At 37.6% G+C, this 27,865-nt stretch overlaps 1 long non-coding RNA gene, 1 other non-coding gene and 1 pseudogene across 2 annotated transcripts; 1 reads left to right on the forward strand and 2 right to left on the reverse strand.

Annotated features, from left to right (window-relative positions):
• The first annotated feature begins 2,604 nt into the window (after positions 1-2,604).
• Positions 2,605-4,034, forward strand: LOC130969811 (uncharacterized). The gene is made up of 3 exons (XR_009081931.1): positions 2,605-2,917; positions 3,216-3,335; positions 3,446-4,034. It is a non-coding gene; the product is annotated as an uncharacterized LOC130969811 (long non-coding RNA).
• A 3,013-nt stretch (positions 4,035-7,047) lies between these two features.
• On the reverse strand, positions 7,048-7,151 carry LOC130953950 (small nucleolar RNA R71). Its single transcript, XR_009076113.1, has one exon. It is a non-coding gene; the product is annotated as a small nucleolar RNA R71 (small nucleolar RNA).
• Positions 7,152-21,000: 13,849 nt separating this feature from the next.
• Positions 21,001-26,041, reverse strand: LOC130980264 (uncharacterized; annotated as a pseudogene).
• Between the last annotated feature and the right edge of the window lie 1,824 nt (positions 26,042-27,865).

Here is a 27,865-nt window from a genome sequence, read left to right on the forward strand (position 1 = left end):
ACTCGAATGCAACTTGGAGGAAGCACCGAAGCAGCCATCTCTCGTCGCCGTTCCTCAACGTCCAGCCACTGCCGCTGCAACAGCTTCGGCACAACATCGCCCTTGTTCGCCTCGCATCCGCCTCCTTGTTAGCCAGCTACTGCATCTGTTTTTTGGCCAGCCCTCGTTCTGCCCTTTTTGGCGAACCCTTATTCGAGCTGCTTAGCCCTCTGTTCAGTCCTCTACGCTGCGTGTTCCAGCCTCTGTTCAGCCTCTGTTCCGCGGCCTTTCAGCCACCGTTCCGTCATTGTCTGCCTCCATTCAGCCATCTCTGTCACGATTTAAAGCTCCTCCCTTTCTCTGTATTGTTTGAATTTCAGAACTGCTCCATCCTAGGGTGATTTTTTTCCTTCTTCTTGTTCTTTCTTGTATTTTATTTGAAGCCACTGTCGCAACGTCGTTCTCCTCCATCGTGCAGCCACGCTTGAGCTTCAAAACCACCATTGCCGGCCTCGCCTTCTGCCTTCGTCGTGCATCCACTATCTCGACGGTACCAGTTTTGTTCCATCGCGTTAGCCCTTCGGTCGTGCCCTGTTCCTTTCTTGCTACTGATCTGCTCTGCTCTGTTCTGGCATTTAGTTCTAGGTATTAATTTTTTTAAACTATAATTGTTGAATAATTCTTATTACTTGTTAGTTAATTTGTGAACCTTGCTGTTGTTACTGGTTGAATAATTACTGAATAATTGTTGTTAGTTAATCTGTGGACTTGTTACTGAATTGAATAATTGTTGAATAATTTTGACTGTTGAGACTTGAGATTACTGGGTTGGAGTGAGTTACTGTAGTTTATTGTGATACTAGGAAGCTACCCGCGCTACGCACGGGCTGTTTACGGCATTAACGGTTCATTTATATATTTAAGGTTTAAGTACTCTATTGATTTTTATAATTTTGCGAAATTTTTAATTAGGTATTTATACATTCTTTTCCTTTTAATTGAGTCTTTGGACTGAAATTTTTTTTAACTGAGCTCCTACACCTTTTTTTTCTTTTATTTGGGTCCGTGTATCTTATTTTTTTAGTTGGGTCCCTATAAAATTAAGTCAATTACTGTCAAGAGGGACCTAATTAAAAAAAAAGTTAGTGCAGTAATCCAATTAAAAGAAAAAAAAGGGATAGGGACCTAATTAAAAATTGTACAAAATTATAAGAACCAACAGAGTAATTAAACCCATATATAATAATAAGAAATAAGATCGAAACTTATATTATTATATGCGAATTAAAAATTAATATTTTCCCAACAACGACTGTTTTATATAATTGCTTAGGTTTGGTAAAATTTTTACTTTTCGAATGTGACTTATGAAAGCTGTCTTTTAAAAGACAGGTTTTTAAAAGTTGCAGCACTTGCGTTTGGTAAAATCAAATTAAAAATGACTTTTAATAAGTATAAGTACCACAAATGTGTTTTATAAAACAACTTTTAAAAATTTAAAAGATACATATTTATAACGAAAAATAATTTGTTTCTTTAAATTCTTTAAAATTTGATATAATATTTTAAAATAAAAAATTCATAATAAACATAAACATAATAAATAAACTCTTTATTTTTGAACATTAAAGTTTTATATAAGTATTTGTGATAGAGATGTATTTGTGAAGATTAGATTGAAAAATAAAAAATATATGAAGATTGTGTTAGAGTTTGTGAAGGTTAGGATGAGAAGTTAGAAATACATGAGGATTCCAATGGCAATATCATGGCTAAAAATATATGCAGGAAATATGTCCAGGAAATATGTGCAAGAAAATAAATAAGATTTGGTAAGCAGAAGTCAGTTTTAAAAAGCTCCCTCTCAGATTCTTTCGGAAGCACCCTAACTTTTAGAAGCTGCAACTGCAAGTACGTACAAGTACTTCGACTTTTTAATTTACCAAAAACAAATAAAATGAGGTGTTTGTACCTTTTAGCACCTCTTCAAAAAACTTTACCAAATAAAGGCTCAGTTTGAATAAAATTTTTTTAATAAATTTTTATTGAAAGTTAATATATGTTATATTGACAATGTCTTTAATATTACTTACCAAAAAAAATCCTTTAATGTTAGTTTAAGAAGATTTTGTCGTAACATATTCAGTTACAAAATAATAAACTTATTTGAGTTTTCTTCTCTGTAAATTTGGTATATTGTTTTTAATATTTAACTTATGCAATCTAATTCTACATTAGTTATGGGGTTACTGTTGACAGAGAAGACATCTTAATTATTTATAAAATTCTATAATAAAATGTGTCTTTTTATGAGTAAGCGTTGACACATTTTAATATTTTATGTTAAAATTTTAAACATTTAGAATAAAAAGTTGTGCACGATTTTATGCTTTTTCTGAGAAAACTGTGCACATTGACTGATTTTATGCTTTCTCTTAAAAAGTTGTGCACATTGATTGATATCTACTTATTCGACCAATAAGAGATGGGTTTTATTGAGCCAAATTAAATTCTATCATATTTAGAACTAACTCCATATTCATCAAATATATCCTTTTGTTAGTTGAGAATATTTATAGGACGAAAATCAAGTTTAGCTTCAGGTAGACAGTTCTGATGATATCATGTAAAGTGAATTTATTTTCTATCTACTACACATGTAACAACCAAAATAACCGGTTAAACCGGTAGATCACAATAAAATGAAAAGACAATTTGTGCCATGTCAGAGCCAATTAACCTTTCTTCACCATTCACGAAGACCCTGGAGCACCCAAACCGGTCCCCTGCAAAAGTTAGCATAGTGGTCTCTACATTTTTTGAACTTCTATTGGATTTCATTATTTTTGCTCGTTGTTGGAGCTCATCAAAGGGTGAGAATCAGGAGTTCTTGTTGACTGGTATGGCAGGAACTTTTACAAATCTGTGTCGATCATAGGTACAGATGATATATGCATGAAAGATGAGTTTTTTGCTGGTTATTTTCTGTAATAAGCAAGATGAAAACTCCGACTCTACAAAAAAAAATTAGTTTAGTTTTCGAAAATATAGATAGAAAAATCATTTTTTGTATGATTAATCAAGGAATTTATGTAGTCAAATTAAAACTGACAGCATCCAATTTGAATGATAGCTTTTGATCAATTGTAATGATGGAGTATTTTTTATAGAAAATTTACTTCACCAATTTTAATAGAATGACTAAAGGTTTGTCTTTATTCATGAATACTAAACAGAATCTGGAGGGTTGGAGTCTGGAGATGGGACCAAATCCACCTAGTTCACTGCTTGAAGATACAACTTTTCTGGGTGACTAATGAGCGGATAATTTATACGCTTTTTGGCATTGTTTTTAGGTAGTTTTTAGTAAGTTCAAGCTACTTTTAGGGATGTTTTCATTAGTTTTTATGTTAAATTCACATTTCTAGACTTTACTATGAGTTTGTGTGTTTTTCTGTGATTTCAGGTAATTTCTGGCTGAAATTGAGGGACTTGAGCAAAACTCTGAAAAAGGCTGACAAAAGGACTGCTGATGCTGTTAGAATCTGACCTCCCTGCACTCAAAATGGATTTTCTGGAGCTACAAAACTTCAAATGGCGTGATCTCAATGGCGTTGGAAAGTAGACATCCAGAGCTTTCCATCAATATATAATAGTCCATACTTCATTCGGGAATTGACGACGTAAATTGGCGTTGAACGCCAATTACATGCTGCTGTCTGGAGTTAAACGCCAGAAACACGTCATAACCCGGAGTTGAACGCCCAAAACACGTTATAACTCGGCGTTCAACTCCAAGAAAAGCCTCAGCTCGTGGATAAATCAAGCTCAGCCCAAGCATACACCAAGTGGGCTCCGGAAGTGCATTTATGCATCAATTACTTACTCATGTAAACCCTAGTAGCTAGTCTAGTATAAATAGGATAATTTACTATTGTATTAGACGTCTTTTGACCACGTTTCATCTTTGGTCTCAGTTTTGTTTTATTCTTCATCTTAGGAGGCCATTGAGCACGTTTTAGGGGGCTGGCCATTCGGCCATGCCTAAACCTTTCACTTATGTACTTTCAACGGTGGAGTTTCTGCACACCATAGATTAAGGGTGTGGAGCTCTGCTGTGCCTCAAGTTTCAATACAATTACTATTACTTTCTATTCAATTCTCTTTTATTCTTATTCCAAGATATACGTTGCACAACACTTTGATGAATGTGATGATCCGTGACACTCATCATCATTCTCACTTATGAACGCGCGTGACTGACAACCACTTCCGTTCTACCTTAGGCCGGGCGCATATCTCTTAGATTCTCCAACAGAATCTTCGTGGTATAAGCTAGATAGATGGCGGCATTCATGGGGATCCAGAAAGTCTAACCTTGTCTGTGGTATTCCGAGTAGGATTCCGGGAATCCAGAAAGTCTAACCTTGTCTGTGGTATTCCGAGTAGGATTCCGGTATTGAATGACTGTGACGAGCTTCAAACTCCTGAAGGCTGGGCGTTAGTGACAGACGCAAAAGGATCAATGGATTCTATTCCAACCTGATTGAGAACCGACAGATGATTAGCCGTGCTGTGACAGAGCATTTGGACCATTTTCACTGAGAGGATGGGATGTAGCCATCAACAAGGGTGATGCCTCCAGACGATTAGCGCATAGGACCATTTTCCCGAGAGGATTGAAAGTAGCCATTGATGATGGTGATGCCCTACATACAGCTTGCCATGGAAAGGAGTAAGAAGGATTGGATGAAAGCAATAAGAAAGTAGAGATTCGAAAGGATTCTAGCATCTTCACACGCCTATCTGAAATTCCCACTATTGATTTACATAAGTATTTCTATCCCTTTTTAATTTCTATTTATTATTAATTTTTGAAACCCATAACCATTTAATCTTCCTAACTGAGATTTACAAGGTGACCATAGCTTGCTTCATACCAACAATCTCTGTGGGATCGACCCTTACTCACGTAAGGTATTACTTGGATGACCCAGTACACTTGCTGGTTAAGTTGAACGGAGTTGTGTCCACACATAGTTGAAAAAGCAATGAATTTTACAAAATACAATAACAAAGGAATCACAATTTCGTCCACCAAGTTTTTGGCGCCGTTGCCGGGTATTGTTCGAGTTTGGACAACTAACGGTTCATCTTGTTGCTCAGATTAGGTAATTTTCTTTTCAAAAACTTTTTCAAAATTTTTCTTTTCTTTTTTGTTTTTCCAAAAATATTTTCAAAAAAAAAATTAATAAAATCATAAAAACCAAAAATGTTTTGTGTTTCTTGTTTGAGTCTTGTACCATGTTTTAAGTTTGGTGTCAATTGCATGCTTTAAAAATTTTTCTTGCAATTTTCGAAAATTTATGCATTCATAGTGTTCTTCATTATCTTCAAGTTGTTCTTGGTAAGTCTTCTTGTTTGATCTTGATGTTTTCTTGTTTTGTGTTGTTTGTTATTTTTCATATGCATTTTTCGTTTGTTAGAGTCCATGCATTAAAGATTTCTAAGTTTGGTGTCTTGCATGTTTTCTTTGCATCAAAAATTTTTCGAAATTATGTTCTTGATGTTCATCATGATCTTCAAAGTGTTCTTGGTGTTCATCTTGACATTCATAGTGTTCTTGCATGCATTAAGTGTTTTGATCCAAAGTTTTCATATTTTGGGTCATTTTTATGTTTTTCTCTCTCATCTTTAAAAAAAATTCAAAAATCAAAAAAATTATCTTTTCCTTATTTCCCTCCAAATTTTCCAAATTTTGGGTTGACTTGGTCAAAAATTTTTAAAATTAGTTGTTTCTCACAAGTCAAGTCAAATTTTCAATTTTAAAAATCTTATCTTTTTAAAATCTTTTTCAAAAATCATATCTTTTTCATTTTTTTATCATTTTCGAAAATTTCAAAAATATTTTTCAAATTATTTTCAAAATCTTTTTCTTATCTTTATATCATATTTTCGAAATTACACTAACAATTAATGTGATTGATTCAAAAATTTGAAGTTTGTTACTTTCTTGTTAAGAAAGGTTCAATCTTTAAAATCTAGAATCCTATCTTTTAGTTTCTTGTTAGTTAAGTAATTAATTTTAATTTTAAAATTAAATCTTTTTCAAAATATCTTTTTCTTAAAAATCTTATCTTTTTATTTTATCTTTTTCAAAATTTGATTTCAAAAATATCTTATCTTATCTTATCTTCTTATCTTTTCAAATTTGATTTTAAAATCTTTTTCAACTAACTAATTAAGTTTTTGTTTGTTTCTTATCTTTTTCAAAACCACCTAACTACTCTTTCCTCTCTAATTTTCGAAAATATCTCACCCCTTTTCAAAAATTCTTTTTAATTAACTAATTGTTTCATGTTTTAATTTTAATTACATCTTATCTCTAATTTTCGAAAATCACTAACCCCTTTTTAAAATTATTTTCCAATTCTTCTTCACTCTTCTCCCCTTTCTTCTTCTACTAACACAAAGGAATCTCTATACTGTGACATAGAGGATTCCTCTTCTTTTCTTGTTTTTCTTCTCTTTCATATGAGCAGGAACAAGGAAAAAGGCACTCTTGTTGAAATTGATCCAGAACCTGAAAGGACTTTGAAGAGAAAATTAAGAGAAGCTAAATTACAACAATCTAAAGGTAACCTTTCAGAAACATTAGAACAAGAGAAGGAGATGGCAGCCAAAAATAATAATAATGCAAGGAGAATGCTTGGTGACTTCACAAAGCCAACGTCCAAATTTGATGGAAGAAGCATCTCCATTCCTGCCATTGGATCCAATAATTTTGAGCTTAAACCTCAACTAGTTGCTTTAATGCAACAGAACTGCAAGTTTTATGGACTTCCATCTGAAGATCCTTACCAGTTTTTAACTGAGATCTTGCAGATTTGTGAGACTGTTAAGACGAATGGAGTTGATCCTGAAGTCTACAAACTCATGCTTTTCCCTTTTGCTGTAAGAGACAGAGCTAGAATATGGTTGGATTCACAACCTAAGGATAGCCTGGACTCTTGGGATAAGCTGGTCACAGCCTTCTTGGATAAATTCTTTCCTCCTCAAAAGCTGAGCAAGCTTAGAGTGGATGTTCAGACCTTCAAACAAAAAGATGGTGAATCCCTCTATGAAGCTTGGGAAAGATATAAGCAGCTGACCAAAAGATGTCCATCTGACATGTTTTCAGAATGGACCATATTAGATATATTCTATTATGGCCTATCTGAATTTTCGAAAATGTCATTGGACCATTCTGCAGGTGGATCAATTCACCTAAAGGAAATACCTGCGGAAGCTCAAGAACTCATTGACATGGTTGTAAATAACCAATTTATGTACACTTCTGAGAGGAATTCCGTGAATAATGGGATACCTCAGAAGAAAGGAGTTCTTGAAATTGATGCTCTGAATGCCATATTGGCTCAGAACAAAGTGTTGACTCAGCAAGTCAACATGATTTCTCAAAGTCTGAATGGATGGCAAAATGCATCCAACAACACTAAAGAGGCAGCTTCTGAAGAAGCTTATGATCCTGAGAACCCTGCAATGGCAGAGGTTAATTACATGGGTGAACCTTATGGAAACACCTATAATTCATCATGGAGAAATCATCCAAATTTCTCATGGAAGGATCAATAAAAGCCTCAACAAAGCTTTAACAATGGTGGACGCAATAGGCTGAGTAATAGCAAGCCTTTTCCATCATCTTCTCAGCAACAGACAGAGAATTCTGAACAAAACACTTCTAAATTAGCCAATCTAGTCTTTGATCTGTCAAAGGCCACTTTCAGTTTCATGAGTGAAACAAGATCCTCCATCAGAAATCTGGAGGCACAAGTGGGCCAGCTGAGTAAGAAAGTCATTGAAACTCCTCCCAGTATTCTCCCAAGCAATACAGAAGAGAATTCAAAAGGAGAGTGCAAGGCCATTGATATAATCAATATGGCCGAATGCACAAGGGAGGAGGAGGACGAAAATCCTAGTGAGGAAGACCTCCTGGGACGTCCCTCAAGCAAGAAGGAGTTTCCTATTAAGGATCCAAAGGAATTTAAGGCTCATATAGAGACCATAGAGATTCCATTAAATATCCTTCTGCCATTCATGAGCTCTGAAGACTATTCTTCCTCTGAAAAGGATGAAGATGTGACTGGAGAGCAAGTTGCTCAATATTTAGGAGCTATCATGAAGCTGAATGCCAAGTTGTTTGGTAATGAGATTTGGGAAAGTGAACCTCCTTTGCTCATTAGTGAACTGGATACCTGGATTCAGCAAATTTTACCTCAAAAGAGACAAGATCCTGGCAAGTTCTTAATACCTTGTACCATAGGCACCATAACCTTTGAAAAAGCTCTATGTGATCTGGGGTCAGGGATAAATCTTATGCCACTCTCTGTAATAGAGAAGCTGGGGATCATTGAGGTACAACCTGCCTTGTTCTCATTACAATTGGCAGACAAGTCATTGAGACAAGCTTATGGAATAGTGGAGGACGTGTTAGTAAAGGTTGAAGACCTTTACATCCCTACTGATTTCATAATCTTAGGCACTAGGAAGGAAGAGGATGAATGCATCATCCTTAGAAGACCTTTTCTAGCCACAGCAGGAGCTGTGATAGATGTCAACAGAGGTGAATTAGTCCTTCAATTGAATGGGGACTACCTTGTGTTTAAGGCACATGGCCATCCCTCTGTGACAAAAGAGAGTAAGCATGAAGAGCTTCTCTCAGTTCAGAGTCAAGAAGAGCCCCCACAGTCAAACTCTAAGTTTGGTGTTGGGAGGCCACAACCAAACTCTAAGTTTGGTGTTAAGACCCCATATCCAAACTCTAAGTTTGGTGTTGGGAGTATACAACATTGACCTGATCACCTTTGTGGCTCCATGAGAGCCCACTGTCAAGCTATTGACATTAAAAAAGTGCTTGTTGGGAGGCAACCCAATTTTATTTATCTAATTTTTATTTTATTTTATTCTATTATTATTTTGTGTTTTATTAGGTACATGATCATGTGGAGTCACGAAAAAAATATAAAAATTAAAAACAGAATCAAAAACAGCAGAAGAAAAATCACACCCTGGAGGAAGCACAGACTAGCGTTCAACGCCAGTAAGGAGCATCTGGCTGGCGTTCAACGCCAGAACAGAGCATGAATCTGGCGCTGAATGCCAGAAACAAGCAACATTCTAGCGTTTGAACGCCAGGAATGTGCCTAGAGGAAAAGCTGGCGCTGAACGCCAGTAACAAGCATGAAACTGGCGTTCAACGCCAGAAACATGTTACATGTGGGCGTTGAACGCCCAGAATGTGCATCACTCAGCGTTTAAACGCCAGAATGGTGTGCAATGGCATTTTACATGCCTATTTGGTGCAGGGATGGAATTCCTTGACACCTCAGGATCTGTAGACCCCACAAGATCACCTCAGGATCTGTGGACCCCACAGGATCCCCACCTAACATATTCCCACCTTACCTCCTAATCCTATTTACACTCTCCCCCATGTCACACTTCCCAAAATCCTTCACCAATCACCTCACCCTCTCTCTCCATTCATGGTCATCCCTTCTGTTTTTCATTCACCACCTACATCTATCCACTCTTCCCCATACACCATACCTACCTTTAAAATTCAAATTCTCTTTCCCACCCAATCCCACCCATATAGCCGAATACACACATCCCTCAATCTCCTCCATATCTTCTTCTTATTCTTCATCTTTTCTTTCTTCTCTTGCTCGAGGGCGAGCAATTTTCTAAGTTTGGTGTGGTAAAAGCATATCTTTTTGCTTTTCCATAACCATTAATGGCACCTAAGGCCAGAGACATCCAAAAAAAAAAAAGAGAGAAGAAGAGAAAAAAAGGGAAGACAAAAGCTTCCACCTCTGAGCCATGGGAGATGGATAGACTCATGTAAAGGGTTTATAGCTCAGTGGTAGAACATTTGACTGTAAATCAAGAGATCCCTGAGATACCTCAGGAGATAAATTGTCCTCCACACAATTATTGGGAGCAACTAAGGATAGGGACACCAAAATTACTAGGAATCATGCAACAGAAGCAAGGAAGAGACATAAAGGAGCTCAAAAAGCACCATTGGACCTTCAAGAAGGCGCCACCCTCACTCAGGTGGATTCATTCCTTATTCTTATTTCTTTCTGCTTTTCGGTTTTTATGCTGTGTTTATCTATGTTTTGTGTCTCTACTTCATGATCATTAGTAGTTAGTAACTGTTCATACCCTGGGTCAAGCTGTCCGACCCGGGATGTTTAGCGACAAGCCGACCGACCTCTTCAGGCCAAATGCCCGACCTCTTCTCAAAGAGCTCGGCCAAATGCCCGACCTCTTCTCAAAGAGCTCGGCTAAATCACCAAAGGAGCCCAAAGCAGGCCCAAAACGAAGGAACACAGCCCAATCTAAAGGCAACAAAAGCCCAGAAAGATAAAGGCGGTTCCCTTGAAGATAAGATGACCTCATTTGAAGATAAGATAAAGAAAAGATAAGATAACTAACTTATCTTATCCACAAGAGGCCACATCACACCATTATAAATACACTGGAGCACCCAGGTATAATTCATTCCACATTCTACACACATCTGCTTGGACCCATGCTAACTTAAGCATCGGAGTGTCATTGCAGGTACCACCACCAACCACTCCACAAATCAAGCTCGGGTCCCTGACCCTCACCTCGGGCCATCCCAAGACGACCGAGCTACACGTTTCAGGTAACCCTCGGAACATTGGCGCCGTTGCCGGGGAACCTGGAAGTCATCCCATCACCATGGCGGACAACCATGACAACGACCACGATTCAGATCTAGAAGATAGAATGCCGCACAAGAATGCGGACACTACACCAAAAGATACTCCGCAACCTAACAAAAACAACGATTCACCAACTGTGGGATCCATGAAGGCACTTCAAGATCGCTTAAAGCAACTCGAAAAAGAGGCGGAGCATCAACAAGAAGCTGAGAGGATCTACAAAGAGAGGTAAGGCGACATCGAGAGCTAGAGAACAAGCTCCTAAAGCTTGAGGCTGATCTCAAAGCCAAGCACGCCCCAAGTCTATTAGGAATCAAGCAAGGAGATCGGAAAAGTCTCCACAGCTACATGGAAAGATTCAACAAAGCATGCCTTGACATACAAAGTCTTCCAACAGAAGCGGCCATCATAGAACTCATCAATGGCCTAAGAGAAGGACCTTTCAGCCACTCAATATCCAAGAAGCACCCAACATCCCTGAACGAGATACAGGAACGGGCAGAGAAATACATCAACATGGAGGAAAACTCTCGACTAGGAGAGACCTCAAAAACCGAATTCTCCTAACCCACCACGGGAAAAGGATAAAGAGTCCAAGAAAAGAGAAGATCAACCCGAAAAGATCCCACCACCTCGCCCAATCAAAAGCAAAAAGGAGAAAGAGGTCGGACGAGTTGAAGGTCCACCTCACAACAAAGAGGCCGGACGAGTTGAAGGTCCACCTCACACCAAAGAGGTCGGACGCGTTGAAAGTCCACCTCACACCAAAGAGGTCGGACGAGTTGAAGGTCTACCTCACACCAAAGAGGTCGGACAAAGTTGAAGGTCCATCTCACACCAAGGAGGTCGGACAAAGTTGAAGGTCCACCTCACACTAAAGAGGTCGGGCGAGTTAAGGTCCACCTCACACCAAAGAGGTCGGACAAGTTGAAGGTCCACCTCACACTAAAGAGGTCGGGCGAGTTAAGGTCCACCTCACACCAAAGAGGTCGGACAAGTTGAAGGTCCACCTCACACCGAAGATGTCGGGCGAGTTTAAGGTCCACCTCACACCAAAGAGGTCGGACAAGTTGAAGGTCCACCTCACACCGAAGATGTCGGGCGAGTTTAAGGTCCACCTCACACCAAAGAGGTCGGACAAGTTGAAGGTCCACCTCACACCGAAGATGTCGGACGAGTTTAAGGTCCACCTCACACCAAAGAGGTCGGACAAGTTGAAGGTCCACCTCACACCGAAGATATCGGACGGATTGAAGGCCCACCGCACACCAAAGAGGTTGGACGAGTTGAAGGTCCACCTCACACCAAAGAGGTCGGACGAGTTGAACGTCCACCTCACACCAAAGAGGTCGGACGAGTTGAAAAAGACAACGGAGTACGAACAAGCCTTCCGAGATTTCAAAATTCTTGGGGCAACCACCCACTCTTTCCAGACCACGAGAAAGTGAAGAACTCATTACACCTCGCAGTGGGAAGTCAGGCAATAGCCTCAGCACTAGTCAGAGAAGATGAAAGTGGGCAACAACCCGTCTACTTCATCAGCAAAGCTCTACAAGGGACCGAACTAAACCATCAACAGATAGAAAAAGTTTGCCTACACCCTCATACTCACCTCTCGATGACTCCACCCATACTCTCAAGCTCACACTATCAGAGTTCGGACCAACCAGCCCATAAAAGGCATCCTACAGAAAACAAACTTAGCTGGAAGAATCCTACAGAGGATAGCTCAGATAATTTGGGGGACCCTGGACAAAACCAGAGAACATCTCGGGCAATTCGGGGGACCCTGGACAAAAATAGAAAACAGCTCGGACAAATTCGGGGATATGAGGTCTGACACATACCTCGGGAGCAGAACGCCCGAGCTGATGCACTTTCAAAACCAGCCAGCACCAACAGCTCGGACAATTCGGGGATATGAGGTCCAAACACATACCTCGGGAGCAGAACGCCCGAGCTGATGCATTTTTAGCCAACACCAAACCAGGGGGCAATAACAAAAGCCTCATCCAGGCTACATTACAAGACCACAACAAAGTCAATCTTGAAGGCGGTATAAGGGATGTACTCAGGGTCATCCAGCCAAATCAGGAATGCCGTCCGGGATCTTAATATATATCTCAAAGACATAGGTCAACTATGGGGTTACTACCAAACAACTCGGGCAAATAAGGAAACAACTCGGACAATAACAGCAAAACATCAAGTGACAGACGTGGCAGTAAAAGGGAAACCCCAGGATTCACACAAAAGTCCAGGGGCACCCTTTGAGGCAACAACAGAGTAAAAACCCAAATACAAAGTCAAAGCTTTACATCAAAAAGTATGCCAACTTCCACATCGCCCCACCAGAGGAGCTCATTAGTGCAACATCACCTTGGCCATTCGCAAAGAGGGGACTCGACCTCCTCGGACTATTTCCCCAAGGATCGGGACAAGTCAAGTTCCTCATTGTAGAGGTGGATTACTTCACAAAATGGATTGAGGCAGAGCCCCTAGTTAATGCCACTGCTCAAAGAAGAAATTCTTGTACAGAAACATTATTAAAAGCACCAATTCACATCCGTAGAACACCCACAGGATAGTGGACAAGCAGAAGCTGCCAAACAAAGTCATACTAGCTGGGTTAAAACGACACAAAGGGAGCTTGGGCTGAAGAGCTCCCACAAATCCAAAATGATATCGGAACAACTCGACTTAGAGAAGGAAAGCTAGCATCCAACAGGAAAGGACCATACCAAGTTGTTTAGAAGAACTGGGGAAAGGTTGCTACAGACTGTCCGAACTCGAAGGGCAAGAGCTACCAAGGTCATGGCATGCCTGCAAACTAAAAAGGGCGCCAGGCCGAGATCCAAAAGATTGCCCGACCTAGAAAGGTAAGTACTAACATGTACACACTCTTATCTTTATATTATTGTTCAAAAGATTGCAGATTCCCTAAAAAAGTTTCCTACCAAGACGCCCGACTACGGCAAGTCGGCAAGGTGAAACACCAAAATCATCGCCCGATCACGACAAAGTCGGCAAGATGAAAACCAAACTCATCGTCCGATTACAAAGCGACAAGTCGGCAAGGTGAAAACCAACTTCACCGCCCGACCACGATGAAAACCGAATTCATCATTCGATTTCGACAAAATGAAAACAAAATTCACTGCTATACCAAGAATGAGGATTATGAAATAACTTAGAAGAGATCGACATGACGAAGTCGGTCTCCTACAATAATAAAGTTATAGAAGTAATCCCTGAAAGAGACCTGACAAAGGTCCAAGAAAGAGGGTTACGAAATAACTTAGAAGAGATCGACATGACGAAGTCGGTCTCCTACAATAATAAAGTTATAGAAGTAATCCCTGAAAGAGACCTGACAAAGGTCCAAGAAAGAGGGTTACGAAATAACTTAGAAGAGATCGACATAAAGAAGTCGGTCTCCTACAACGGACAAGTTATAAAAGTAATCCCTGAAAGAGATCTGACAAAGGTCCAAGAAAGAGGATTACAAAAATAACTTGGAGAAGGGACTGACATAAAGAAGTCGTCCCATAAACAAAAAGTTATAAAAAGTAATCCCTGAAAGAGACCTAACAGAGGTCCAATAAAGAGGATTACTAGAAATAACTTAGAAGCGACCGACATGAAGAAGTCGGCCCAAAGCTACAGCTTGGAACAACAAAAAATGTGTGCTAAAAAATACGAAGTCTTGGAAAAAGACACTTCTTAAAAGGCAAAAGCACAAATCAAAGACGGAGCTAAAAAGTCATCCAAAACAAACCATAAAGAGGTTCCCCATCGGAACACTACCTAAAAAGTTGTTGGATTATGACTAAAAAGCCCGAACAGCAAAGACAAACAAGTCGGAAGAAGGCTGAAGAGTCCCCTCAACAAAGTAAAAGGGGCAATATCAGACTCGCACAAAAGAGAAACTATTCAAAGATCGACCAAAGTCAGGACGCTTGAGCACGACATCCCCGAAGAGATCGAAACTCTGAAAGCACGGTCTCACGGAAAAGTCCGAACTCAAGCAGGGGCAAAGTAATACAGGTCGACGTCAGTAAAGAAGAGGTGCAAGCATGATCTCAAAAAAGAACAAAGCCATAAAGGTTCGAAAACAACCTAAGGCTCAAATGTGCTCAGCCAAAAGGGATACAACTCCACTCAAAGAAGGCACAATCTCAAACAGGGCTACGAACGTCATCCGAGACTAAAAAACGTTCTACATAAAGAACACTAAAAAAGTCATTGGAGAAATCACTAAAAGTCCGGATATCAAGCCGCAAGGACAACTTCGCCAAAGCAGAGGGTTGTCGACACAAACTTAAAGCAAGGCGTGATCCAGAAAGCAAAGGTAGAAAACCCACGCTACCACTCAAAGAGGTTGGACTGTGAAGAACCAAACCTCTAGAAAATCTACAAAGATTGCAAAGCAATGAAGAAACAAGCCAGACAGATGCTTGAGCACGACTTCCAAAGAGATTGAAGCTCTGAAAAAGCATGATCTCATGGAAAGGATCGAACTCAAGCAGGGGCACTGTTCAAACCCTGGGTCAAGCTGTCCGACCCGGGATGTTTAGCGACAAGCCGACCGACCTCTTCAGGCCAAATGCCCGACCTCTTCAGGCCAAATGCCCGACCTCTTCAGGCCAAATGCTCGACCTCTTCTCAAAGAGCTCGGCCAAATGCCCGACCTCTTCTCAAAGAGCTCGGCCAAATGCCCGACCTCTTCTCAAAGAGCTCGGCCAAATCACCAAAGGAGCCCAAAGCAGGCCCAAAACGAAGGAACACAGCCCAATCTAAAGGCAACAAAAGCCCAGAAAGATAAAGGCGGTTCCCTTGAAGATAAGATGACCTCATTTGAAGATAAGATAAAGAAAAGATAAGATAACTAACTTATCTTATCCACAAGAGGCCACATCACACCATTATAAATACACTGGAGCACCCAGGTATAATTCATTCCACATTCTACACACATCTGCTTGGACCCATGCTAACTTAAGCATCGGAGTGTCATTGCAGGTACCACCACCAACCACTCCACAAATCAAGCTCGGGTCCCTGACCCTCACCTCGGGCCATCCCAAGACGACCGAGCTACACGTTTCAGGTAACCCTCGGAACAGTAACTATGTCTTAAAGCTATGAATAAATTCCATGAATCCTTCACCTCTCTTAAATGAAAAATGTTTTTAATTCAAAAGAACAAGAAGTACATGAATTTTGAATTTATCCTTGAATTTAGTTTAATTATATTGATGTGGTGACAATACTTTTTGTTTTCTGAATGAATGCTTAAACAGTGCATAATTTTTTTGATCTTGTTGTTTATGAATGTTAAAATTGTTGGCTCTTGAAAGAATGATGAACAAAGAGAAATGTTATTGATGATCTGAAAAATTGTGAAATTGATTCTTGAAGCAAGAAAAAGCAGTGAAAAAGAAAGCTTGCGAAAAGAAAAAGAGAGAAATGGCGAAAAAAATAGAAAGAAAAAGAAAAAGCAAGCAGAAAAAGCCAATAGCCCTTAAAACCAAAAGGCAAGGGTAAAAAGGATCCAAGGCTTTGAGCATCAATGGATAGGAGGGCCCAAGGAAATAAAATCCAGGCCTAAGCGGCTAAATTAAGCTGTCCCTAACCATGTGCTTGTGTCATGAAGGTCCAAGTGTAAAGCTTGAGACTGAGTGGTTAAAGTCGTGATCCAAAGCTAAAGAGTGTGCTTAAGAGCTCTGGACACCTCTAACTGGGGACTCTAGCAAAGCTAAGTCACAATCTGAAAAGGTTCACCCAGTCATGTGTCTGTGGCATTTATGTATCCGGTGGTAATACTGGAAAACAAAGTGCTTAGGGCCACGGCCAAGACTCATAAGTAGCTGTGTTCAAGAATCAACATGCTTAACTAGGAAAGTCAATAACACTATCCAAAATTCTAAGTTCCTAAGAGAAGCCAATCATTCTAAACTTCAAAGGAAAAAAGTGAGATGCCAAAACTATTCAGAAGCAAAAAGCTACAAGTCCCGCTCATCTAATTAGAATTAATATTCATTGATATTTTGAAATTCACAGTATATTCTCTTCTTTTTATCCTAATTGATTTTCAGTTGCTTGGGGACAAGCAACAATTTAAGTTTGGTGTTGTGATGAGCGGATAATTTATACGCTTTTTGGCATTGTTTTTAGGTAGTTTTTAGTAAGTTCAAGCTACTTTTAGGGATGTTTTCATTAGTTTTTATGTTAAATTTACATTTCTGGACTTTACTATGAGTTTGTGTGTTTTTCTGTGATTTCAGGTAATTTTTGGCTGAAATTGAGGGACTTGAGCAAAACTCTGAAAAAGGCTGACAAAAGGACTGCTGATGCTGTTGGAATCTGACCTCCCTGTACTCAAAATGGATTTTCTGGAGCTACAGAACTTCAAATGGCGCGCTCTCAATGGTGTTGGAAAGTAGACATCCAGAGCTTTCCAGCAATATATAATAGTCCATACTTCATTCGGGAATTGACGACGTAAATTGGCGTTGAACGCCAATTATATGCTGCTGTCTGGAGTTAAACGCCAGAAACACGTCATAACCCGGAGTTGAACTCCCCAAAACACGTTATAACTCGGCGTTCAACTCCAAGAAAAGCCTCAGCTCGTGGATAAATCAAGCTCAGCCCATGCATACACCAAGTGGGCCCCGGAAGTGGATTTATGCATCAATTACTTACTCATGTAAACCCTAGTAGCTAGTCTAGTATAAATAGGATAATTTACTATTGTATTAGACGTCTTTTGACCACGTTTCATCTTTGGTCTCAGTTTTGTTTTATTCTTCATCTTAGGAGGCCATTGAGCACGTTTTAAGGGGCTGGCCATTCGGCCATGCCTGAACCTTTCACTTACGTACTTTCAACGGTGGAGTTTCTGCACACCATAGATTAAGGGTGTGGAGCTCTGCTGTACCTCAAGTTTCAATATAATTACTATTACTTTCTATTCAATTCTCTTTTATTCTTATTCCAAGATATATGTTGCACAACACTTTGATGAATGTGATGATCCGTGACACTCATCATCATTCTCACCTATGAACGCACGTGACTGACAACCACTTCCGTTCTACCTTAGGCCAGGCGCATATCTCTTAGATTCCCCAATAGAATCTTCGTGGTATAAGCTAGATAGATGGCGGCATTCATGGGGATCCGAAAAGTCTAACCTTGTCTATGGTATTCCGAGTAGGATCCCGGGAATCCGGAAAGTCTAACCTTGTCTGTGGTATTCCGAGTAGGATTCCGGTATTGAATGACTGTGACGAGCTTCAAACTCCTGAAGGCTGGGCATTAGTGACAGACGCAAAAGGATCAATGGATTATATTCCAACCTGATTGAGAATCAACAGATGATTAGCCGTGCTGTGACAGAGCATTTGGACCATTTTCACTGAGAGGATGGGATGTAGCCATCAACAAGGGTGATGCCTCCAGACGATTAGCCGTGCAGTGACAGCGCATAGGACCATTTTCCCGAGAGGATTGAAAGTAGCCATTGATGATGGTGATGCCCTACATACAGCTTGCCATGGAAAGGAGTAAGAAGGATTGGATGAAAGCAATAAGAAAGTAAAGATTCGAAAGGATTCTAGCATCTTCACACGCCTATCTGAAATTCCCACTATTGATTTACATAAGTATTTCTATCGCTTTTTATTTTCTATTTATTATTAATTTTCGAAACCCATAACCATTTAATCTGCCTAACTGAGATTTACAAGGTGACCATAGCTTGCTTCATACCAACAATCTCTGTGGGATCGACCCTTACTCACGTAAAGTATTACTTGGATGACCCAGTACACTTGCTGGTTAAGTTGAACGGAGTTGTGTCCACACATAGTTGAAAAAGCAATGAATTTTACAAAATACAATAACAAAGGAATCACAATTTCATCCACCAGTGACGATAAGAATTGTGCTATTTTTGTAGAGGTAGATCCACTTCCTTCTCGTCTACTTGTATATGGAATCTCATACTCTTTCTCTCTCGATCGGTGATGACATACATCCTTGCATCGTGTAATAGTCGGACTGTTCATTTCATTTACTCTCTTTAATTGGCATCACCCTACACTTGGTTGTGAGTTACATGATTCATTGTTGATTTGTTCTTTAGCCGTTTTTATAACTTGGAAAATATGGACCAATCCAAAAAATTTGCATTTTATAATAGTGGTTGTAGGTGTTGTATTTGCCCTCATTCACTCTCTCTCGGTTATTTGAAGTTATTTTTTCAGGAAAAAATAATCATGTCACAAAATTTTTTTTTAATTAAAAATTCAACTCAGAAGGTAACCTAAAATTGAAGACTCAATTCGCTGGAATGTTATCTATCAAATAATAAAAAGAAATTTGAAGACTATTTACTTTATTTGATATTTCAGCTATTTTAGTTATCTATTCTAGCTTTTATTGGTGTTATATAATGTGTTTAAAATATAATTAACAAAATCAAACTTTTTGCAACTTGAATATTTATCTTGTGAATGAATTATTAATCCCTTAAATGCAAGTAGTTGTTGTTGTTGTAAGAATTTGTTGATGTACATTTTTTAAATGGAGAGTTGGAATCTTAGGCTTCAAAATGGAGGCCCCCTGCTTTGTGAGAACCAACAACCATTGAATATTGACACTACATATTTACAATGTTGTTCTTCCCATTTGATTATTGCATAGCATAACAATGTCAATGTGTTTTGCAGTAGCCCACCATGTTATGCCGTTATGCCATTATGCCACTTATCAATGTCTTTGGAGGTGATGTGGTGTCGTTAAGCGGATTGAGGCAGTTTTTATTACAAAAGGTTATTTCGCCAAACTAATTTGTGTCTAACGGATGTTCTTTAATAGATTTAAATACTAAATCAGATGAGGTTGTATTAGAATTCCTTTGTATTGTGAAAGGATGACCTATGAACTCTGAAGGGTATTATTTTTATCATTCCTTCTAACCCAAATTTTGGAAGACGGCAAATAGTATTCTATGGCTAGATGTTTTGGTAAAATGAACGGATTAGTTGAACCATTTAGCAATCCAATGGATTGTATGCTGCTTAGAGACATATTAGGAATATGCGAAGTTATAGCAAATAATTAATGTTTATAAATTTTTTTAGGAAAGATGTGAGAATGATTATGTATGGAGATTTATACTGGTGTTAAAAACATCTTTCAAATTTTTTTTTTGTGAAATGAGGCAATAACATTTACGCAATAGAATGGTAACTTAAGATCAAGTTATTCCCTTTTAATAACAGTTCTTTTGAGTGGTCATGGTGAAAATAAATTAAGAGAATAGTTGATATTGTGCTAGAGAAAGGAATTAGTATTGCTACTTAAAAGATTTCTTTGGTCTTGATGTTATTGTTAGCAATTATTGGGTAATTTAACCATTCCGAGTCTAATTTACAATTGTTTCATTTTGTCAATAAATATTTACAGCTTGGAGATTCTTCTAAAATGATGATTTATTCGTGTAAAAGCTGCTGGGACGTAGTCTCAAATGGCACATGTTGCAACGGAAGTGTATACCCAGAAACGGTAAAGTATTTATGATTTTGAAGTCTTGCAAAATTAAGTTAATATGATTGACAGGGACTAATAGATATGCCATACTTTGTTGTTGGAAAACTTGTATTTGTTGTGATGACAGTTTTGACGAATAAATCTTGACATTAATATTAGATAAGTAGGTGGGTGTGCGGGCGGTTCTAATAGGAGGTTAAACAAAGAATATTTAAGTTTTTGAATGGTTTAGGGGTTGGGTGCATGTTGGTTATGCAGAAAATAAAACAATAAAAAGAGAACTGACATAATAGCATGAAAATGTGATAAAACTCCATATGAACTATGGTACAACACATCTAATATTGGAAAAAATGATAAGATTGGTACCTATATTAAAGACTAAATTCCATCCATAGAATCCTTAAGCTGCAATGGTTAATTGTAGGCCGCACCTGTCATTAAGTCATGTGGAATATCATGTTACCAAGAACGTTGGAGTACTTAGCTCGAAACCTGCATCAGAATTTAATCAGGTGAGTATTTATAAATAGTACTATGGCTATGGAATACAGATAGATTGAATATTGATGAAACTGTTTTGACATTTGGTGGAAAAACATTATTTGTTAGAGCTACTATTGCCCAATTAATGAGATAAGGTTATAGTGGATAGTGGAGTCTGGTAATGCATACTCCATCTAAAACTGGTGATCATGTTTTTTCAGGCAACATTTTTGAATACTTCCTTGAAAACCACATTGTCTGTCTCTTTATTATCACCTTTCTCATGACATAACAAAACCTTTAGCCCCTTCTTGTGTGTAACTCTCGAGAGGGAAACATATAACTGACTGTGGGTAAAAATTGGCTTTTTTAAAATCAAACCAACTTTTGAAAGTGATTGCCCTTGGCTTTTATTGATAGTCATGGCATAGGATACCATAATGGGAAATTGTCTTCGTTGGAACCTGAATGGTATTCTGTGATCCGAAGGACTTAAGGTCATTCTTGGGATAAACACCTTTTGGCCAGAATTCTCCCTGCTATGCTCCTTGCTTCAATGATATGTTTTCCAAGTTTAGTGATTACTAAGCGTGTTCCATTACACAGCCCGGAAGAATGATCAATGTTCCGCAATAGCATTATAGGTGTCCCAACCTTCACAATTAACTCATGATTTGGTACTCCAGAACACTTGATTGTGTTTAAGAATTCAGGAGTATGTATAGATGCTAGCAAGTCATTGTTGGCTTCTGTTGCACAAGCTTTGTCAGAGCTATAATATGTTATAGTTTCAGCTGGGTTCAAGCTCATCATATATTGGTTTATCTCATTCACAATTTGCAAGGTCGGTGCAAGTATGGCTCGATCCTCTGCTCTATATTCACCATTTGTTCCTCTAAACATTTCCGGGTAAGTAGCTTTACAAATAGCTACAATAGGATCATCCCATTCATTAATTAGGATGTCATCCGGGATTTTTACACTATCAACTCCATCATTAGATGCACCACATCTTCCATCCCCAATAGCCAATATCCAATCTGCAAACTGCTTTAACTCCTGACATGTTGTATGGCTCCCGTTTGTTTGTAGATGCATATTTTTTGTTAAAGATAAAATCTTGCAGCTGTTCCATATATACGATGAATTTATCGTTGCATTGACAATTTCCTGTCTGGTACCTTTCGGTATCACAGGTAGTATTTGATGAAAGTCACCTCCAAATACAATTGTCTTCCCTCCAAATAGCTCGTTGAAGCTGTTAGAATTCTTGAATCGTAAGATATCTCGCATAGTCCTATCAAGAGCTTCAATACAGTGCTTGTTTACCATTGGTGCTTCATCCCAAATGATGAGTTTGCTTTTAATTAATAGTTTAGCTAGATGACTACCTTGCTTTATGTTGCATGTTGAATACTCATCTAAGTTAAGTGGAATTGCAAAGCGTGAGTGTGCTGTCCTCCCACCCGGTAATAGAAGAGATGCTATTCCGCTTGAGGCAACAGTCAGTACAATTTCTTTAGATCTCAATGCGGAAGCCAAGGTCTTCCAAACAAATATTTTTCCTGTTCCACCATATCCAAAAAGGAAGAATACTCCCCCTTTCCTACTATGAACAGCCAACATGATTTCTTTGTACACCACTTTCTGCTCATCTGTCAATTGTTGTAAGTAAGTAGCATGTTCTTCTGCTAATCTTCGCCTATCATATCGAAGCTCATCACATATCAGCCGATTAGTCCCACTTGCCATCAACTGCAATGAACATGCGTCCATGTTTGGGAACGGCATTGTTGGAAAATCCTTGAGACTCCTGTTATAGCTATTCATGATGTTCTCAACATCTATTAGAGTTAATTCCTTTAACTCTTCATCTGTTAGGTGTAAATCTGTACGAAGAAACAAAAACCAAACCATTCATTATAATAAAGTGTTCTTATAATCCGTGTAGAATAGGAATAATTTATTAAGATATGTTAAAATTATATCATGTTGTTATTCCAAAGTAACTTTATGCACATATGTACACGACATTTGAAATTTCTATGTAAAAACCATGTCTAATTTAATTCTTTAGAGATTGTATTAAATAAATATAAATTCAGTTTTTTAATATTAATAATTGTATCACAAAACTATATACATAACTTAAACATGGTGCTTACCAGGGTTGTCGAGGAGGGTTCTTTGACGATGAAGTATGTCATCGGATAACAAACTCCATGTGTTTTCCCATACATGTTCAAGCCTCTCCATTGAATTTGAAAATAACAATGTCGCAAAGAGTTTGCGCAAAAATATTCCTGAACCCCAATGACTTGCTTCCTCTATTGCGTCGATATATTCTCTATCATCATCTAGAAGACCTCTTGCATAGCATGCATCTCTAAAGGTTGGGTACAAAATTCCATCAACAGTCCTGATATCTTCATAGCATGTAGGTCCTTTGGCAAAGTAGTAGCCTTAGATAGTATACTTCCCCAGATCCAAGTGGTACAAAGAAAATCCTGCTAATAACCGAATGAGATTTACGTGGACACCATTCCCTTTCTTTAGCCTTCCAAACAAACTTTGTAGGAAATTCAGCATAGGTAAGGGATCTTGCTGCAGAATATTGTTTATTTGCATCAAACCATCCCCAAAACATAGATTCTTTAATGGAGGCTTCTCTAGCAACATCGTCTATGTTTTCGTGGTCTTTGAAAATAATGGTTTGCTCATTCTCCAAGTGGAACCCCAACCTTACAACAGAGGGATCTCTGTAATGGAGATTGTATTCAAAAATTCTCCAGGCTGCTTCACATGGAGATATGTATCTACAATCATAATACATGCTAACTTCATCAATTTTGTCATCTTCAGTAGCACTCCTATAAAAAGAAGCTGTTACATGGTCATTTCCTTTGTTCACATACTTAAATAAGTACTTAATTGACCTTGACTGATTACACCACTCCACATTAATATGTGCTCCATATTTCAATAATAATGATCTATTGTGTGGTACAACATATCAGTTGTCAAGATCAACACCGGACTTATTTATTGTATTGTCATCATCTCTTCATCTATATATTGGATACCCATCATCATCGATTGTTGTGGTGTCAACAAATCTTTTAGGAAAGTGGCGTATGCATTTGCCATTCTCCATGCATGGAGACTCTTTCCTAAGTGTACCACATGGACCATGCATCATGTGTTTTTCAACAGCTTCGTAATATTCTGGATCTTGGTACTTGTCTGGTATATCAGCTGAAATAATTTTGTCTATGTCATCCGCAGTTGGATACTTATCATCCCGATGAAGGAAAATGAGTATGTGGGCATGTGGGAGTCCACATTTTTGAAATTCAATGGTATAAACAACTGAAAAAATACATAATTTGTCGTTAGTAATCTACAAATTCTAATAAAAAGAAATCATATTTCATATGGCGCAGATAAATTTTCTACCTTATTGAATTTATAGAAATGTCTCCCACAGTAACCGCATTAACTTGTAATTTAAGAAGTGTGTTTGATAATTATTTAACATCCTTTTCCACCATTACATTTTTATTTATGTTTGAGACAGCTTAAAATGGACATTATAATTTTGGAAAACAATAAATTTATTAATGACAACAATTATGAACTAATAATCTAAACTCTAAGACAAAATATTCTCTTTGATGCTTCATGCAATCTTTTGTCATGAAAGTCTTGAAACATTGTTAAATAGGATGTTCTATAAATATTTTCTTATATTAATAGCTTGAGAATATAGAAGATGAGTTAGAATTGATAACCTGCACAAACTCTATCAAATATCTTGTTTGTTTTGATATCTTTTATTAAATGATCCAATTTCACTTTGAAAGCCCTACAAATCATGTCTGGACGGTCTTCTGCATTTAGTTCTCTGTTTTTTAAAAAGTCTTCCAACTCAGGCCACTTAGGATTGCATGTGAATGTAATGAACAGATCGGGATAACCAACCACTTTACATATAGCCATAGCATCTTGGTAGTTTTGGATCATATACCTTGGTCCTCCAGTAAATGATGAGGGTAAAATAATTCTTTTACCACAGGATGAGGTCTAGTTTCTCCACTTAAAACAGCTTCTTTAATTCCCTTGTACATCTCACATCTGAACTTCTCTTGATCAAGACGTATATAATTTAACCTTGCTGACTCAATCATGGAGTAACCATCAACCAGAAACTGTTGGAACAATCTTCTTGAATATAGTAATGGGGATCCATCAGCCAATCTCTCTTGTATTCGGAAAGCAAAGAATTCCTTCATGGATACCTCTTGTCTTCCTTTTCCTTCATTAGCATTACTCTTATTGAGGGGTATCTCTTCTTTGTATCCATCCTCTCCATAGGGAAACAATAACGGATATTGTAAGCCTAAATATGCAGGATTAAGTTGAGTAATCCGTTGCAATTTATGACTTTGTGTCTCTACCACGATGTCCCTATCAGTTCTATTTATATCAAAATCACCCACAATCAAAGCTGCCACCTCGTTGGTTGATGGTAAATTATACCTTCTACCATCCTTGCCTCTCTTGTCCAATAGCCTCAATTTCACCATTGATCTAGGCTCAACACTAATTGATTCCCTAACCATGCGAAATGCTTTGACCAAAACATTATGCTCATCAAGCATTTTCTTCAAGTCTCTGACAATATCTTCGTGAATTTTATTGTTCTCTTCCCCCCTATATATTAAATTAAAATATAGAACAGAATGAGTTACAAATACCGAGTACGTCTTATAATAAGCAATAGGTTTTCTAATATATTATAGTTGTAGATAGTTTGGTTTGATTACTTACCTGATAACAGCGATACGATTTTGCACCTCATTTTGGGAATCAAATACATACAGTTGTGTAAATTTAGCAGGACTCCCTACTTTGGGTATCAAACTACCCATCAAGTGATAATTCTCACCACATAGAATAAATGTCGGTGGTCCCCTTGTGGAATTGATATTACGGTCAACCTTTGCCCCCATCGATGTGAATTGAAACATACTATTATAAGTCCTTATGTTGTCACAAAAGTGCTTGCTTTTGGCATCATCATTGTACAACAAATCATACAACACTTTAGGAGCATCTTGTAAGTGTGGAATCTCTACTTGCCCACCTCTACAACAAAGTGTATATTTGGGATCACTTGTATTGTAATATGTTCGGATTCTTTCGTCATACCAAAACAACGCATGACAATATTCACATTGATAGCGTAGATCACCCATGTGCTAATATTCTGCAAATGATATTAGAACCACACTTTTATTTGATCTAATTGATAAAATTATTAAGAAATGGGCCTTCAAAGTAATAAATAACATTAACTACATAGTACCCGTATTTTCTTTTGCATGATTAGCTTTTTTATTCCTTGACTTCCTGTTAATCACCCCTACAAATGGATCCCAGGAGTTGCACCAGCATTGTGAGTGACCTCAAACATAATAGATTCATGAACAATTGACTTAAGTTAGGATTTTATGTTGACATAATACTAAATAATCACCTTCAGAGCGTGTGTTCTTATTACACTGCTTTGCTACACCAAATTTAGGCAACTTAGCTGCACAAGTGGTTCTTTGGCCTATGAGTTGAGTAAACACAAAGAAATTCTTATAAGGAGTCCTCAACTCTTAAAGTGAAGTAGTTCACACACAAAGTAATAATGTAAAAAATGAGGTAAAATTACCTATATTAAGTTGACTTTGAGCGGATGAGTCCAGTTGAGTGTTGGCACCATTTAAATAATTCGGTGTTATCATGTGTGACGTACTGGCTTGATTTATCGTAGTAAATGAGTCACTGAGTAATTGGGAAAAATTGAGGGAGATACTGCCACCTGAGAAAATTGATGAATATAAGCATGGTCAACGAAATTTTGTATAATTCTATTAACATTGTGACTGATTATGTTTCTTGTATAAAATTATTGGACCTGATATAAGCACAGTTCAGCTTATTGATGTGCTCCAAATTTTTTATAATTGTATCTTTTTGTTTTTTTAATTTCTATTATGCAAACTGCTGTAAAAGAATTATCAATATTATAGCATTAAATAGCCACGATTTCTTTTGTCCAATATGAAGTTCATATCAAGTCTAAAAACATCATTTTTTGTCCAGTTATATGTGGTAGCCCATTTAAGAATGACTCAACTAATGGCTTAAAAGATATTGATAAGTATGTTCTTGGCTTTGATCCATTTTGTTTTTTTTTTCATTGTGTGTCCCAAAACTATCCTTATTACTCTCTTGATATTGTGACAAAGGTTGTAAATGATTCAGTGTAAACCTCTTGAATAAACCTCATTACTAAGACATGTGATTGAACAAAAAGTTGATAGGATAACCCCCAAAAACAATATGTTTTATTAAGAATTACACTATGTGAAAATTAATGATATAAGGATCATCTATGAGGTGAATTATCTGCAAACACAAAATTTAATGTGTAATTACTTACTACTGCTTTTTATGATGATTTGACTATAATTATTTCAAGTAAATAGCATTGAGAAAATTTAATTGATTTTCTTGTTAGAGAAAGTTTTCTTATTTAAAATAATTGATTAATCATGATATTGCACTACAAAGAGTTTTAAAGTTTTATGAAATTTATATTTTTTATAGCCATGTAGTGCATGATTTTCAAAATGATTTAGTTAATTTATTAAATTATGAGTCCCAGAAATTGGAGAAGGTGTTGAGTCAACATTCTTAATTTCAATTACGTGGACTTCATGTACTTTTGTCATACATATATTGCTGGATGAAATAATATATTAGTTGATTAAGATAGAAAAAGACAAATTATTTTCTTTAATTACTAAATTAATAAATACATTTTCCTATTATATATTTTCATCTATAAATTCATGTCATTCTCAAGACTAACGACACAATGTGTGTTCCTTTGAAACATCTGGTTGGCCTAATTATAAGGTATCGATTATTATTCTAAATAAAATTTATAGATTATCCATAATTTCTTCAATATTTCTGGAATTTATATTATACTTAACCGATACAATACATCTCATTATTACATG

This window comes from Arachis stenosperma, chromosome 1 (genome assembly GCF_014773155.1).
Source record: "Arachis stenosperma cultivar V10309 chromosome 1, arast.V10309.gnm1.PFL2, whole genome shotgun sequence".
Classification (NCBI taxonomy): Eukaryota; Viridiplantae; Streptophyta; class Magnoliopsida; order Fabales; family Fabaceae; genus Arachis; species Arachis stenosperma.